The sequence below is a fragment of the Protopterus annectens genome, chromosome 10.part0 (genome assembly GCF_019279795.1).
Source record: "Protopterus annectens isolate FY-2018-M chromosome 10.part0, PAN1.0, whole genome shotgun sequence".
Lineage (NCBI taxonomy): Eukaryota > Metazoa > Chordata > Ceratodontiformes > Protopteridae > Protopterus > Protopterus annectens.
Window position 1 is genome coordinate 1,122,350,653 of NC_056744.1, and position 16,550 is coordinate 1,122,367,202.

Consider the following 16,550-nt stretch of genomic DNA (forward strand, 5'->3'; position numbering starts at 1 on the left):
AAAGCTATTAAAACTACTTTTCCTGTGGTAAATGTTATGATATTTTACTGTTGCAGGGTTAGGATAAGTGTTTATAAAGTTTTGTTTTTTAAGATGTTCTTCCGGGGAAAAAGTTAGTCTTGTACAACTTACCTTATTTAAATAGTACTGCTGCCAGGCTTTCCTGGAATCTTGTATGTTTTTGGCTTACTGTTTCCTCTTTTCTTCTTTCTTTCAGCCACATAAAAATGTATATTTTTTAATAGCAAGTATCATGATTCTTGGCTGTTTTTCACACATTTTTGGATAACATGTTTGTTTTATGGTATGACACCATTGAAAGATTGATGGAATGTGTTAATTACATAAATAATATTATGGACTTCTTAAAGTTTAGTTACATAGGTTCATAGGTATGTACTAGGCTATTGGCCCAAGGGCCTACATAAGCATAGCCAACAAGATTCCCTGGCTTATGCCACCCAAGAAAGTTATTTTCCTGTGCCACTGTCAAGCAGAGCCACATACGTGATCCCTGGGGTGTATTTCCTATTTCCCATCCACTCATCAAGATTTTTCTTGAAGAGTGCTAATGAGGAACCTTGCTTGACATAGACGGGTAGCTTATTCCAGAGTATGAGAAGTCTCTGGGACAGGAATCTATCCCTCCAGCATGTCCTGTTTATTGTGGTGACAAGGTTTAGGTCCCTAGAGCATGTAGCTCTGAGGGATTGGGATTTCTTTAGGTGTAGCATGTCCAGCGGCTCTGGGTTTGACATAGCTTTATATGTTAGACAGAGATCACCTCAGAGTAGGCCATATGCTACGGAGTAAAGCTGATGTTTTTTGAGACAGTCAGTGTAGGGCATCTGTTTGAGGCCAGTAATCCTCTTTGTAAGGTACTTCTCTGGCCTTTCGAGCTGCTGCAGATGTCTTGTGAGGTACATTCCACAAGGGGCATTGTACTCTATAATAGGTCTAATGAGTGTTGAGTAAAGGGGAACAATGACCTCTTTTTTCCTGGATGAGAACCCTTTTGTGATGAGGTGTGCCACATAGAAGGACTTTCTGATTACTGTGGCAATGTGATTATCAAAAGAGAGACTACTATCCACCTGGATCCCAAGGTCTCATCACACATTCAGTGTTAAGTAGACTGCTGCCTATGTGGTAGATCATGGGTACAGAGTTTTTACCAAAGGGGATGACAATGCACTTTTTGGCATTGAGCTTGAGGCCATACCTCTGACACCAGGTATCTGTCTCCGTGAGGCCCTTCTGTAGGATGTCCACATCATTTGGGGACTCGACTATGGCTCCTAGTTTACAGTCATCTGCAGACTTCATTAACCAGAGGCCTTCTGTGTTAGCCTGTACCTCAGAGAAGGAGATACCAAACAGGAGAGGTCCCAGGACTGAACCCTGTGGTACTCCACTTGTCACTGGTTTGAAGTCAGATTTGGAGTCTGCAACTTTTACAGTGTAGGTTCTGTCAGTGAGCCAGTTGGCAACTGATCTTGTGACATAGGGATTTATACCTAGTTTAGTGAGTTTAGCTATAATTCCAGAATGGGGGATGATGTTGAAAGCCTTGCCTAGGTCAAGATAGGCTGTGTGAACCACCTTACCCTCGTCTACGGCTTTGGTGACTGCCTCAGAATCAGGTTCAGGAGGCATGATCTGCCTTTCACAGACCTGAACTAGGTAGGGTCCAGAGTTTGGAGGTTACCAATGTCTTTGTTTATGAGTTCGATGATGATCCATTCCATGGCCTTGCAGACCAGGCTCGTCAGGCTAATAGGATGATAGTTACCGAGATCAGTTGTGGCTCCCCCTTTGTGGAGTGGGATAACTGTTGCTGTGCACCATTCAGTGGGCACAAAGCCTGATGTGAGGCTGTGATTGAACATGGTGCTTAGGTGGGGAGCCAGTTTGTTCCGAAGTTCATGCAAAATGCAGCCTGGGATGTTGTCCGGTCTCATGGATGCTGTTTTATTAGCTTTAGAGAGTGCAGCTTTTACCTGCATAGTTGTGATTACAGGAACTCTGCATTCTTCCTGCATAGATATGGGTCCTTTAGGGGGTGAGAGGGGGGTAAAGTTAGCACTGAATCTATCTGCCAGGATGTTGGCAATATCAGTTAGTTCTGTAATTTTCATGCCGTTGTGCTGTAAATCAGGGCAGATCTGTGTGTTGCCATTGAGATTCTTGACATAGCTATAGAATGCTTTGTGGTTGTCCTTAGAATCAGTGGTGATTTTGTTTGTGTAGCTAGCTTTGGAGGATCTTATAAGGGATCTCAGCTTCTTACTTAGGCTGACCAGGGAACTCCTCCACTCATGGGATTTTATGCTCTTTTGCAACAGTTTCTTCCTTCTGTTGTAGAGTTTGTTTATGGCAGTGGACCACCAGATTGACTTCCTTTTTTTGGAGGATAGCATCTTGGTTCTGTTTGGGATAACATGATCCATGCACTCGTGTAAGTGCTTATAGAGTGCATTTGTGTAGGATTCAGCAGTTGCAACTGTATTGTCCATCTGCATGGGTGTCATGAAGTTTGCCACTTCTGTCTTAAGAAGCATGAAGTTGGCTTTGGAGAAATTTTTTACCATGGTTTCCTTAATGGGGGTGGGGTGGGGGTGGATGTGGATATATAGGGTGATTAGCTTATGGTCGGATCGGACCAACGAGGAGTTGACTTCAGGTGTGGAACACTGGTCACTCATGTTGGTAATGACTAGGTCTAGGATATTGTTGCCCCTGGTGGGAGTGTGGATAAGTTGATCCAGGGCATTGGAATTTATGAATTCCAGAAAGCGTTTAGTGAAGGAGTTGGTACATGAGAAGTTTTGCCAGTTAATGGTGAGGTGAGGTAGTTGAAATCACTCATTATTAGGGTGTTTGGTTGAACCATAATTTTTTCCAGTATGTCAAGAAAAGAGGAGTGGGAATCCTGGGGCATGGTGGCGGATCTGTAGCAAGCTACAATTTGGATTGCTGTTTTGCCCAGAGTTAGTTGCACTTGGATAACCTCGGATGCATTATGCTGACCAACTAGTCTGGAGGTGTGGATATCCTTAATGAATATGGACACACCTCCGCCTTTGATGTTCCGGTCCAGGTTACATGGCCGAAAAGTGTGGTATGAGTTATAGCCTGGTATTGCAGGGGTGGTCTCTGGAGCCTTGAACCAGGTCTCAGTCACGGCACAAATATCGATGTTCTCCATTTTAAGGAGTGCCTCGAGTGAGTGCATTTTGACATTTAGACTTCTAGCATTGAGTAGCATTACCCTTAGTTTTTGCTTGCCTGTTCCTGTTACGGTGGTGAATTTGTCATTTGAACCTTGCCTAAAAAAGGCACTATAGGGGGGCAAGAGCCTTAGCCAGTATCCAGAATCCTAGGGGGGACAGGTGCAGGCCATCTCTGGCAAAGCAACGTGGTTTGTAAACCATGTCGTGCCAGGCAGACAGATACTGGATCCCCTTAGAATGACACCAGAAGCTTAGCCAATTGTTGAAGTCAATCATTATGTCCTTGTCCTGCGGTATCATTCGGGGTGATGGCAGAATGCTACTCAGAGCTAAGGTCATACTTGCCTGGGCTACAAGACTGGAGATCTCTTCCATGTCTCTTTTCACGTAGTCCAGGGAGGAACGTCTCAGGTCATCCACACCAACATGGACAATGACAGAGTCATATTTGTATTTGTTGTGGAGTGACCTATGTGTGTGGGTTATATGGTGGATCCTGGCACCTGACAGGCAGCTGACAGTAACCTTCTCCTTGTCTAGCCTGGTGAGTGGGACATCAATGTGCCTAACTATAGAGCCACCTATGACTAATGTGTTGAGTATGTTGTTTTGCCTTATGAGCTGTGGTTGAGTGGCACACTGCGTCTGTGGGCTATGTGTCATTTGAGTTGTGTTGGGGGGGGTGGAGGTTGCTTGCGTTTCTGCTTTGGACATCTCTGTTGTTTGAACAGATTATTATTGAGAGCCCCCATGAATGTTTTTCTGTTTCTATGTGTGGATTTTGGTGGTGTAGATTTAGTGGGACTATGTGATGAGTGTGGTGTGGTGCAACTGTTTAGTTTCTCCTCTTGACTGTCAAGTTCAGTCTTGACTGGAGAGAGCTTTACCTCCAGTTTGGCTAGATAAGTGCATCTCTCACAGTGTTGTGTGGTAGGAGGAGAGGGTTGTCTGTGTACATGAGGCAATTGCTACATTACCTCAAGGTGCCCAGATTCATCAGATAGACAGGAGGGAACACTGAGAGATTACACTTGGACATGCCTGAATAAAAAACTATTTTCCTCTAGACAAGTGATGAAAATGAGTACAATAGCTGAAACTGTTTTCCTCTAGGTAATGAGGATGGTTGAGTGATGTAGTAATTTGTAGCTTATTTAGTGCTTACAACAAGTTCTGAACAAGTGCTGAACACAAATAAGCAAATTCAAGTGCTAAAACTAAGAATCTGTATCTGATCTCGACTAGTTACAGGAAAGAAACAAGTGCAAATTCGGGCTTTTAAATCCGGAAGTTGAGAGAAATGGAAAAATTGTCCAAATGGCCAATAACTACAATTTCTGGGCCAGAAACCACTCCTTATGTGGTAGATAGGTTACCTAGTGCTTACCACTCCCACTGATTGCTAGCAGGCTTCCCTCCAACACAGAAAGGCTTGGGGGCTCAGGAGCTTACAAACAGTCTTGGATACAGCAAACCTGTATCTGGACTAGACTAGTTACAGGTAAGGGGGGAAGCAAGTGCAAATGTGGGCTTTTAAATCAGAAAGTTGAGAGAGATGGAAAAACTGCCCAAACGGCCAATAACTTCAATTTCTAGGCCAGAACCACTCCTTATGTGTTAGATAGGTTACCTAATGCTTATCACTCCCACTGATAATCTAGAAGGCTTCCCACCAACACAGAAAGGCTTGGGGGGATCAGGAGCTTACAAACAGTCCTGGATACAGCAAATCTGTATCTGGACTAGATTAGTTATAGGAAGCAGTGGGGGGGGAGCAAGTGCAAATGTGGGCTTTTAAATCAGGCAGTTGAGAGAGAGATGATAAAACTGCCCAAAACGATCAATAACTACAATTTCTGAGACAGAAACCACTCCTTATGTGGTAGATAGATTACCTAGTGCTTACCACTCCCACTGATAAGCTAGCAGGCTTCCCTCCAACACAGAAAGGTGTGGGGGGGGGGCTCAGAAGCTTACATACAGTCCTGGATGCAGCAAATTGGTATCTGGACTAGACTAGTTACAGGAAAGGTGAGAAACAAGTGCAAATGTGGGCTTTTAAACCAGAAGTTGAAAGAGATGGAAAAACTGCCCATATAGCCAATAAACTACAATTTCTGGGCCAGAAACCACTCCTCTTGTGGTTGATAGGCTACCTAGTGCTTACCATTCCACTGATAAGCTAGAAGGCTTCCCTCCAACAAAGAAAGACTTGGGGGGGCTCAGAAGTGTACATACAGTCCTAGGTACAGCAAATCTGTATCTGGACCACACTAGTTACAGGAAAGGTAGGAAACAGGCTTAGAGTTTTTTTTTTCTTTTACAGCTAAAACAGCACTAAAAACAATTCAAGTGCAGTGCAAGCCAGCACACTTCATTGTGTAGCAATATTAAAGCAAATACAGTTTAAATAAATGCAATTTATTCAAAATGTAGTCTGAACTGAATTCAATTATTGTTTTATTCAACTCTGAACAGTTAAAAAGTACTAAAAATATACTTATCAGCTGAGAAGCACATTCAGTCAGAACACAGGGAGAGTCTAACAATTTTTTTTTGTAAAGTAGAAAGGGAGAAAGGAGGAGCAGAATATTTCTTTTTTGTTTTGTTTTGTTAAGTAAATTGGAAAGGGAGAAAAGCGGAGCAGAAGATAATTAAAGCTTAACAAACTAAGTGGGTTGGTCTTCTGAAATGTTCTCTCTGTAATAGGTAAAATGAACTAATGACACTAGACTGGAGGGAGTGTTCCAGACAAAATTTACAGTAGGGGCAGGCAACTGCAAAGTCACCAAGTATAAGAACAAGATACCAAGAGGGAGGGTAGGTGGGAATATAGCACCAATATAAATAATAAGCAAATGTATAAATATAGTACAGTGCAAATTAAGTTGCAAAAAGTGTACTTATCAGTTTGGAATAGATTCCAACTCTGCTCACAGTCAGGAGATCTATCAGCTTTGCAGCAATTTACAGAAATGCAGTATGTCCTGGAATTACAACAGAGAAAATACACCTCAGGCAATGACTGACAGCTAGGATGTGGGCTGGCTCAACAACCTCCTTCCTGAAACTAGCTTCTGAGCTACCCTGAGAAAAAAAAATTGTGGAGACAACAAAGGACAGAAACATTACAGCAACTGTATAAATAATAAGCAAATGTATTAATACAGTGCAGTGCAAATTAAGTTGCAAAAAGTGTACTTATCAATATGGAATAGATTCCAACTCTGCTCACAGCCAGGAGATCTATCAGCTTTGCACCAATAATGAAATAGCATTTTATTTGGATGTAGAATTATCACAGGATGGAAATCAGTTTAAGTTCCTTTCCAACATTCATTGCAAACATATATTTTTAACAACTACCCAAATTTTGAAAGTTGGCATCCTACTTATCAGAAAAAAAGCAGTAGTCAAGGGCCAATTAGTGTAGTTGGCATGAATGTTTTCTGAAGTGGATGCATTTTTATATGGATGTAACATTTTGATGCACATGTTCCTTAAGAGGGGTTACCCTTTGAATTTCCTAATGGAAATTAAGGAAGAGGTGTTATACAAAAGAATGAATGGGCTTTATGCCCCCATTTTAAATTCTAATGAGAATGAAAAAGGTTTCCAGGTTATTGCTAAAAGTAACCAGGCTGGGTTTGATGTCAATAGTAAAAATCTACTTATTACCAATTATACTGTTGATAGTAAAGCCATCAAGGGAATGCCTGATTAAAAACTAGAATATTTTTGTATTGGATAGTTCAATTTAAAAAAAAATGTGTGTGATAAACCTGTTATTCTATACAGGAGAAATAGATCACTGAAGGAGTTATTAGAAAGTAACAACATGGCCAAGATTAATAGTAACAGTAGGACCTTGGGTATGTTCAGGTGTGGATGTTGTTCACAATGCCTTTATATATTAAGAACTAATATTGTATTAATGAACAGTAATCTAGGGATGTTGTTTATATAACAATTTGCAGTTTATGCCCTGCATTTTGTGTGGGAAAGACTTCCAGGAAATTGAAGAACAGAATACACTTGCCCATGTCTGTTATACAAAAATTTTAAACTATAAATGTCCTGCATAGGCATATACAAGAATTCAAGTTTAGTTTTGTAGTTGTTGAAAAAATTAAAGATGCCCAGGGGGTTATTATAGAGGAGTATTTGAACGAATGTGAATTGATATGGCAACTTACATTCAATGCTATGAATTTCCAGGGCTTAATGATTCGGTATATATTAATTCTAGTTTAAAACTTAAATATGTTGATGCCTAAAATATTAGATACATGACATTGTTCATTACTTTAACTACCAATTTAATAATCATTACTTTTCTAATTCAAACAATCTTTTTATTGGCTGATTTGAATCATGTGATTGTATTAATTTGCTATCTATGATGCTGTTTTTTTAAAACATTGTTAGTTCTGATGAAGTTCCTTGTAATGACAGGAGTGAATGTGCTTAATTTTGTACATCAAAGCTTTTACAACTTTGCTACAACAGCATGTGTCATATATCTAGTACTGCAGAAATTCGTGGTTTGTAGTTGGTCTTCATTTGCTATGGGATTACCAGTTTGTAAAATTGATGATTTCAAAAACTGAGCATGATGAAACAATAAAAGCATGTTTTTTTTGAAAGGACTCTGGGGAGGGAGGAAGATATAATACAATTTATTATAGAAGACGTTAAAAGGTATTTAATGACTCCTTAGTAAGACAGTTTTCGAGTATTCAGACATCAGAATATTGTATTATTATACTAAGGGTAAGACAACCATCTCGCAAAAGATGTATTTTTCTCACTTACTTTTTTTACACTCTTTATTACAGTTTTGCTTGAGATAATTCTACTTTGTATAGCCAATACATGTGTTAAGCCATGTTCTTGGAGGAAAATGCAGGTTTAACCTTGAGTTTGTTTGCAATAAGCTGGTGTCCAGTGTTGTAGCTATGACAACCTGGATCTTTTCTTTTCTTATTAGTGCCTGGAGGGGTAGTTATCTTACTAGCTGAAATGACTTCAGCATAAGGCAGTCTTTTTAATTTTAAAGGTAGTGAGAGGTATGCAGGTGGTGAAGAAACAGTGGGGAAAAAATAGTCTATGAAACTATATACAAACACACACACACACACACACACACACACACACACACACACACACACACACACACACACACATAGTTGACATACTTAAGTCAAAAGTTTCATTCAGTGGGTTTGCTGTTATCTGTTGTGCTTGGTTTTATGTTCACTGATGATGTAAGAAGGGGAACTATTGCTGTATACCAAAAAGGCTCATCCAGACTCTGTTACACTTTGCTGTGAAGGAAAGGTTAGTTTGCTTTTATTTTTTGTATTTTGTATTACTTTATTGCCTTTCTATATTTTGAATACTGTGGTTTGTTTTCTTTACCTTGTGTTTTACTTGCATTCTGCTTTAACAGCATATTAAAACTTCAAAATAGACCACAGCTCTCTCTCTTCTGAGTCAGGCAGAAATTAGAACTGAGACAGGCAGAAATTAGAACTGATCAATTAAGGACTCATTCATAAGATAGAAGAGGTTACTTAAGGTTAATCATTTGTTAACTGAGGGGTGGAGCTAGGAACTAAACCTTCTATTTAAGGGGTAAAATAAAACATTTCAGAGCTTTACCAGAAAGGCTCATCCAGACTCTGCTACACTTTGCTGTGAAGGAAAGGTTAGTTTGCTTTTATTTTTTGTATTTTGTATTACTTTATTGCCTTTCTATATTTTGAATACTGTGGTTTGTTTTCTTTACCTTGTGTTTTACTTGCATTCTGCTTTAACAGCATATTAAAACTTCAAAAGAGACCACAGCTCTCTCTCTCTTCTGAGTCAGGCAGAAATTAGAACTGAGTCAGGCAGAAATTAGAACTGATCAGTTAAGGACTCATTCATAAGATAGAAGAGGTCACTTAAGGTTAATCATTTGTTAACTGAGGGGTGGAGCTAGGAACTAAACCTTCTATTTAAGGGGTAAAATAAAACATTTCAGAGCTTTACCAGAAAGGCTCATCCAGACTCTGCTACACTTTGCTGTGAAGGAAAGATTAGTTTGCTTTTATTTTTTGTATTTTGTATTACTTTATTGCCTTTCTATATTTTGAATACTGTGGTTTGTTTTCTTTACCTTGCGTTTTACTTGCATTCTGCTTTAACAGCATATTACAACTTCAAAAGAGACCACAGCTCTCTCTCTTCTGAGTCAGGAAGAATTTTTTTTCCTGCCCTCCCACCCAATTACAGTTGTCTTGTTAAATACCACTGTCTTTCTAGTTGCCTGCCTCTTATGTTAATCTGACCATATATCTAATCTCCCCTCTACTTTCACTGGCCTGTGTGAGTAATCACAAAATCATCATTTTTGAAATCCCTCCCCTTCAACTATTTAAATTTATTGGCCATCCTACTGTATTCCATAGTACCAGAACACAAAAGTGTCCACCCCTTTCAATCCATCTTGCTGTTTTAAAAACAGTAACTCTCCACTAAACCTTAACTTTTTAAACAGGTAAAACTTAAGTTACCTACTTTCACATCTAACTTCTCTAGTGCACACTGCAGTGTGCATTTTTTTTCATCTTACCTTTAAGCATCCTTGTGACTAGCACTTTCTCTAATACCTGCTGGAAAGCACTAGGAAGCCTTAAACTGATACAGACACTCAACTCTCCTTGTTAATAAGGAGAAATTAATAGTAGGCACTAAACAGCCTATAATTGCAAAGTACCTTGCTAAGGTAAGGAAAAACAGCTCCTGTACTTTACAAAAAAAAAAAAAAAGCACCAAATCAGGCATGTCCAAGGGTCAGCTTCCGGTGATTTCTCCTGTCCACCTGGTGAATCTGGGCATACTGGGGCAATGCAGCAATTGCCTCATGTACACAGACAACCCTCTTCTCCTACCACCCAATACTACAACCTGTGAGAGATGCACTTACATAGCCAAAATGGAAGCAAAGCTCTCTCCACCTAAGATTGTGCTAGACAGTCAAGAGGAGAAGGTTAACACCCACACTACACCTCAAGCAACACATAGCCCTTCTAAACCCACACCACCAACACCCACATATAGCAACACTAAATCCATATATGCAAAGGCCCTTAACTGTAACCTGCCCAAGCAACAAGGACCTCTGAAGCTGAAACGCAAACAAACACCAATCACAACCAAAGTGTCACATAGTTCACAACACCAGTGTGCCACCCAGCAAAAGTCCCTAAGGCAAGACAATGTACCTAACACTTTAGTCATAGGTGACTCTATAGTCTGGCACACTGATGTCCCTCTTACCAGGTTGAACAAGGAGAAAATCACAGTCAGATGCCTGTCGGGTGCCAGGATCCACTACATAATGCATGCACTCAAGTCACTCCACAACAAGTACAAATATGACTCTGTCATTGTCCATGTTGGAGTGAATGACTTGAGACGTACCTCCCTGGACTACATGAAAAGAGATGTGGAAGAGCTCTCCGATCATGTGGCCCAGGCAGGTATGACCCTAGCCCTGAGTAGCATCCTGCCTTTGCCCAGAATGATACCACAATATAAGGACAAGATGACTGACTTCAACAATTGGCTAAGCTTCTGGTGTCATTCAAAGGGGATCCAGCATCTGTCTGACTGGGATGACATGATTGACAGACCACAATGCTTTGCCAGAGATGATCTGCACCTGTCACCCCTGGGATTCAGGTTAGTGGCTAAGGCTCTTGCCACCCTTATAGTGCCTTTTTTAGGCAAAGTTCAAAGGACAAAATCACTACCGTAACAGGTACAAGCATGCAAAATCTGAAGGTAATGCTACTCAATGCTAGAAGTCTAAACCTCAAAATGCACTCTCTTGAGGCACTCCTAAAAATGGAGAACATCAATATCTGTCCAGTAACTGAGACCTGGTTCAAGGCTACAGAGAGCACCACTGCAATACCAGGCTACAACTCTTACCACACTTTTTGGCCACTAAACCAGGACCGAAACACTAAAGGTGGATGAGTGTCAATATTCACCAAGGATTTTCACACCACCAGGCTAGTTGCCCAACACAATGCGTCTGAAATTCTCCAGGTGCAACTAACACTAGGTAAGACTGCAATCCAAATTGTAGCTTGCTACAGATCCCCCACCATACCCCAAGATTCTCACTACACCTTTCTAAACATACTGGAAAATATTAAGATATAACCAAACACCCTAATACTGGGTGATTTTAACTACCCTGCCATTAACTGGGAAAACTACTCATGTATCAACACCTTTGCCCAACGGTTCTTGGAATTCATAAATTCCAACACCCTGGATCAACTAATCCATAGTCCCACCAGGGGCTCCAATATCCTAGACCTGGTCATTACCAACATGGGAAATCGATGCTCCACACCTATGGTCACCCTCTCATTAGTCAGGTCTGACCATAAGCTAATCACCCTTAACATCCACATCCCACCCCCACCCCCCAGTAAGGAAACCTCCATAAAAAACTTCTCCAAAGCCAACTTCATGCTACTCAAGTCAGACGTGACAAACTTCATGACACCCATGCAGATGGGAACTGAAAGTTCAACTGCTGAATCTTACACTAAGGCACTGTACAAGCACATCCACTCATGCATGAATTGTGCCATCTCAAATAGAACCAAGATGGTCTCATCCAAAAAAAGGAAGCCAATCTGGTGGTCCCCTGCCATAAACAAACTTTACAACAAAAGGAAGAAACTGTTGCAGAAAAGAGGAAACTCCCAGGATGCAAAAAACTCCCTTACCAGCCTCAGTAAGAAACTGAGATCCCTCATAAAATACTCCAAAGCTAGTTACAAAAATAAAATTGCCAAAGATTCCAAAGACAACCACAAGGCATTCTATAACTATGTCAAGAATCTAAATGGCAATGCTCAGATCTGCTCAGAGCTAAAACAGAATGGCATTAAATATACTGATCCCAAGGATATTGCCAATATCCTGGCAGATCGATTCAGTGCCAATGTCACCCCCTCTCACCCCCTAAATGGCCCATCTCAATACCGGAAGATTGCCAAATTCTGGTAATAACGGCCACACAAGTAAAAAACGTACTCTCCAAAGCTAAGAATACAGCATCCATGGGACCAAATGACATCCCGGGCTGTGTACTACATGAACTACAATATGAACTGTCACCTCACCTAAGTGTCATGTTTAATCATAGCCTCACCTCAGGTTTTGTGCCCACTGAGTGGTGCAGAGCTACAGTTATCCCACTCCATAAGGGGGGATCCACCTTGGATCCCGGAAACTACTGTCCCATTAGTCTGACAAGCCTTATCTGCAAGGCCATGGAGCGTATTATCATGGAACTTATAAACAAAGACATTGGCAACCTTCAAACACTGGACCCCACCCAGTTTGGGTTCCTGAAGGGCTGATCTTGTCTCCTGAACCTGAGTGACTTCTTTGAATCAGTCTCCAGAGCCATGGACAAGGGTAATGTGGTCCACACAGCCTATCTAGACCTTGTCAAGGCCTTTGACACCATCTCCCACTCTGGAAGCATAGATAAACTTACTAAGCTGGGCATTAATCCCTATGTTACCCAATGGGTTGCTAACTGGCTTACTTATAGAACTCACACTGTAAAAGTAGCCGACTCCAAATCCAGCTCCAGACAAGTGACAAGTGGAGTACCTCAGGCTTCAGTTCTGGGACCACTCTTGTTTGGCATCTACTTCTCTGAAGTACAGGCCAACACTAAGGGACTCAGGTTAACAAAGTTTGCAGATGACTGCAAACTGGGAGCCAATATTGAGTCCCAAAATTATGTGGATACTCTACAGAAGGGCCTTACAGAAACAGATGCTTGGTGCCAGAGCCATGGGCTCAAGCTCAATGCCAAGAAATGTATAGTTATCCCCTTTGGGAAAAATCATGTATCCGCGAATTACCATATAGGTGGCAGTACACTGAACACCGAAAGTGTGATAAGAGACTTAGGAACACAGGTGGACAGTGGTCTCACCTTCGATAACCACATCGCCACAACAGTCAGGAAGTCCTTCTATGTGGCACACCTCATCACTAAGGGCTTTTCATCCAGGAAAAAGGAGGTCATTGTTCCACTGTACTCATCCCTCATTAGACCCATTACAGAATACAGTGCACCATTTGTTATGTACCTCTCAAAACACCTGCAACAACTGGAAAGGCCACAGAAATACCTCACTAAAAGAATCACAGGCCTAAAGCAGATGCCCTATGCTGACCACCTTAAAAAACTCCAGCTATAGTCTCTCGCATATCGTCTACTCTGAGGTGATCTCTGCTTAACATACAAGGCCATGTCAAACCCAGAGCTGTTGGACATGCTACACTTAAAGAAATCCCAATCCCTCAGAGCCACATGCTCCAGGGATCTAAACCTTGTCATCACAATAAACAAAACATGCTGGAGGGATAGGTTCCTGATCCAGAGACTCCTCAGACTCTGGAATAGATTGCTCATACATGTCAAGCAGAGTGCCTCTTTGGCCCTCTTCAAAAGGAACCTTGACGATTGGATGGGAGAAAGGAAATTCACCCCAGGGATCATGTCAGTCACCCTGTTAAACAGGGGTCCAGGGAAGTAAATAGTGTGGGAATAAATAGCCAGGGAATTGTTATTGCTAGGCATGTATAGGCCCTAGTGCTGATAGCCTAGTACCAACCTATGAACCTATATAACATATATTACTTTATAATCTATTATTTTATGACAAGTTGTTTAGTAAATAAATAAATGCTGAGCTGACTGATATTTAATTAAGACTGATTTCTTGAAATTTAAAACTGTTAAAGCGATCAGTGATACAAAGTCATAGGAAGTTCTGATATATATGAGTATTATATGAAATTGTTGGGGTCTTGGTTCATTAGTATAAACACCTACAGTATGTGAGCACTAAAGAAAATGAATGCACTTTTTTACAGGAGATGAAGTTTTAAAAGTGATATGAAAATATTGTAAAGGATGGATGAAATTTGATGCTCCTAATATAAATGAAAATATATGATCTTAGTGTAGCATGTTTTAGACTAAAGTTTTGGAACATGAATGGGTATGTCTAGTCAGTGGTCACATGAAAGGGAGAGATTGCATTGGCTCAGTTTTCTAAATTGACAAAAGATGATTTCAAAACTCATGACAGTTTCTTTTGAGGCCATTGCTGGATTAGAGAGACAGAAGTTCCATGTTGGTAGACAGAGATACCGGTAAGGTTCCTTGACCATTTTCAGAATAAATACCAGAAGGTAGTCTTCAGTTATCCAACGGTAACACTGTACTTAATCATTACATTCAATCTTTATAATTAATAGATGTATGCAGTATATAAAATACTTGCAGAATAGATTTTATTCTTCTGGTTGCAAAACAGAGGGTGGCAAATGTGATACTTACTGATGAGTGAACTGATAAATGTTAGAGCTCAAAACGTAGAGATTGCATCATCTGGTCTTTCGGATCTTTTTATTGCAGTATTAAAAAATGATTATAGTTTATTTTATAATCATTATTATTGGTTATTTGGAGAGCAAACAGGAAGCTAGACCTTCTTCTTTCAGCTGCTCCCGTTAGGGGTCGCCACAGCGGATCATCTGTTTCCATTTCTTCCTGTCCTCTGCATCTTGCTTTGTCACACCAACCACCTGTATGTCCTCTCTCACCACATCCATAAACCTTATCTTAGTCCTTCCTCTTTTCCTGTTACCTGGCAGCTTTATCCTTAGCATCTTTTTCCCAATATACTCTGCATCCCTCCTCAGCACATGTCCAAACCAATGTAATCTTGCCTCTCTGGCTTTGTCTCCAAACCTTCCAACCTGGGATGACCCTCTAATATACTTATTCCTAATCCTGTCCACCCTTGTCACACCCAGTGCAAATCTTAACATCTTTAACTCTGCCATGTCCAGCTTTGACTCCTGCCTTTTTGTCAGAGCCACTGTCTCCAACCTATATAACATAGCTGGTCTTACTACCTTCTTGTAGACCTACCCTTTCACTCTTCCTGGTACTCGTCTGTCACAAATCACTCCTGGCACTCTTCTCCACCCACTCCATCCTGCCTGTACTCTCTTCTTCACCTCTCTTCCACACTCACCTTTGCTCTGAACTGATGATCCCAAGTATTTAAACTCATCCACCTTCACCACTTTTACTCCCTGCATCCTCACCATTCCTCTATCCTCCCTCACAATGTCATCTGCAAACATCATAGTCCACAGGGACTCCTGTCTGATCTCGTCTGTCAACCTGTCCATCACCATTGCAAATAAGAAAGGGCTCAGAGCTGAAAAGGAAACTAGACCAATTAGGATTAAGAGTCAAGGAAAGCTGATTCAGATTTGTGGTTTCGTGTTAAGGGAAGACAGAGAGAAATGAACTAAGTGTGAACTGAAGAGGTGATTGGATTGGTGACAAGAGTTATAGTTCAAATAGGGAATAAGAAGACACAAATTCAAAACATGAAAGAAAGATTTGCAGGTTTTAGGAAGCTCATATCCAAGGGATCTTACATTTTTTGAAAGAACTGAAGCTAAGGTATAAGATAGTGCAGTTTAATAGAACTCAGAAGAGGTAGGAAAAGACAACATTGTTTTTATGGGCTGAATACTGTTCATCACATACATTTGTAGCACAGATACTTGGGAACCAAAGAAGGGAGTTAGTATAGTGACTGAGATATAGCCATGGTCATACAACTATACACCCTTTGGAAATTAGTAGAATTATAATGGAACAGTTAAGAAAACTGTGAAGATGGAAAATAAAGAGGTGGAGGGATTTCTAATGGATATACATGTTACACTGGTTACAGGAGAAATGAAGAACAGTTTAGCCAGAACTATTATATTAAAGGAGGTACACCAGAGTATAGATATGTTCATTTCTGGAAAACACTTTTCTCAGTGGTATATACCCAGATTTCTAAATACAAGGGGGAATTGACACCTATCTTACTTGAATGTTTTCAGGTTGTGGAATACCAAATAATCTCTCCAGATTCTGCCAGGTTTATCAATGCAGCTTTGATACTGAAAACTTTGGAAGAGTTCATTACTTTGTTCCTTTATAGGCCAAGGGATTCATTAAGGGTAGCATGGCTTGACCGCATTTAAAATGTGTCTGTGAGTAATTATTTAAGATTATTCAAGTCTTCATTTGGAACAATTCCAGCAGTCCTAATAGATTTCACCTGACTTTCAGTTTGTTAAGAAAGTTGTTTTTGTTGAAGGTGTTTGAGTACTTGGGTTTTTCAATGTTTCAATGAC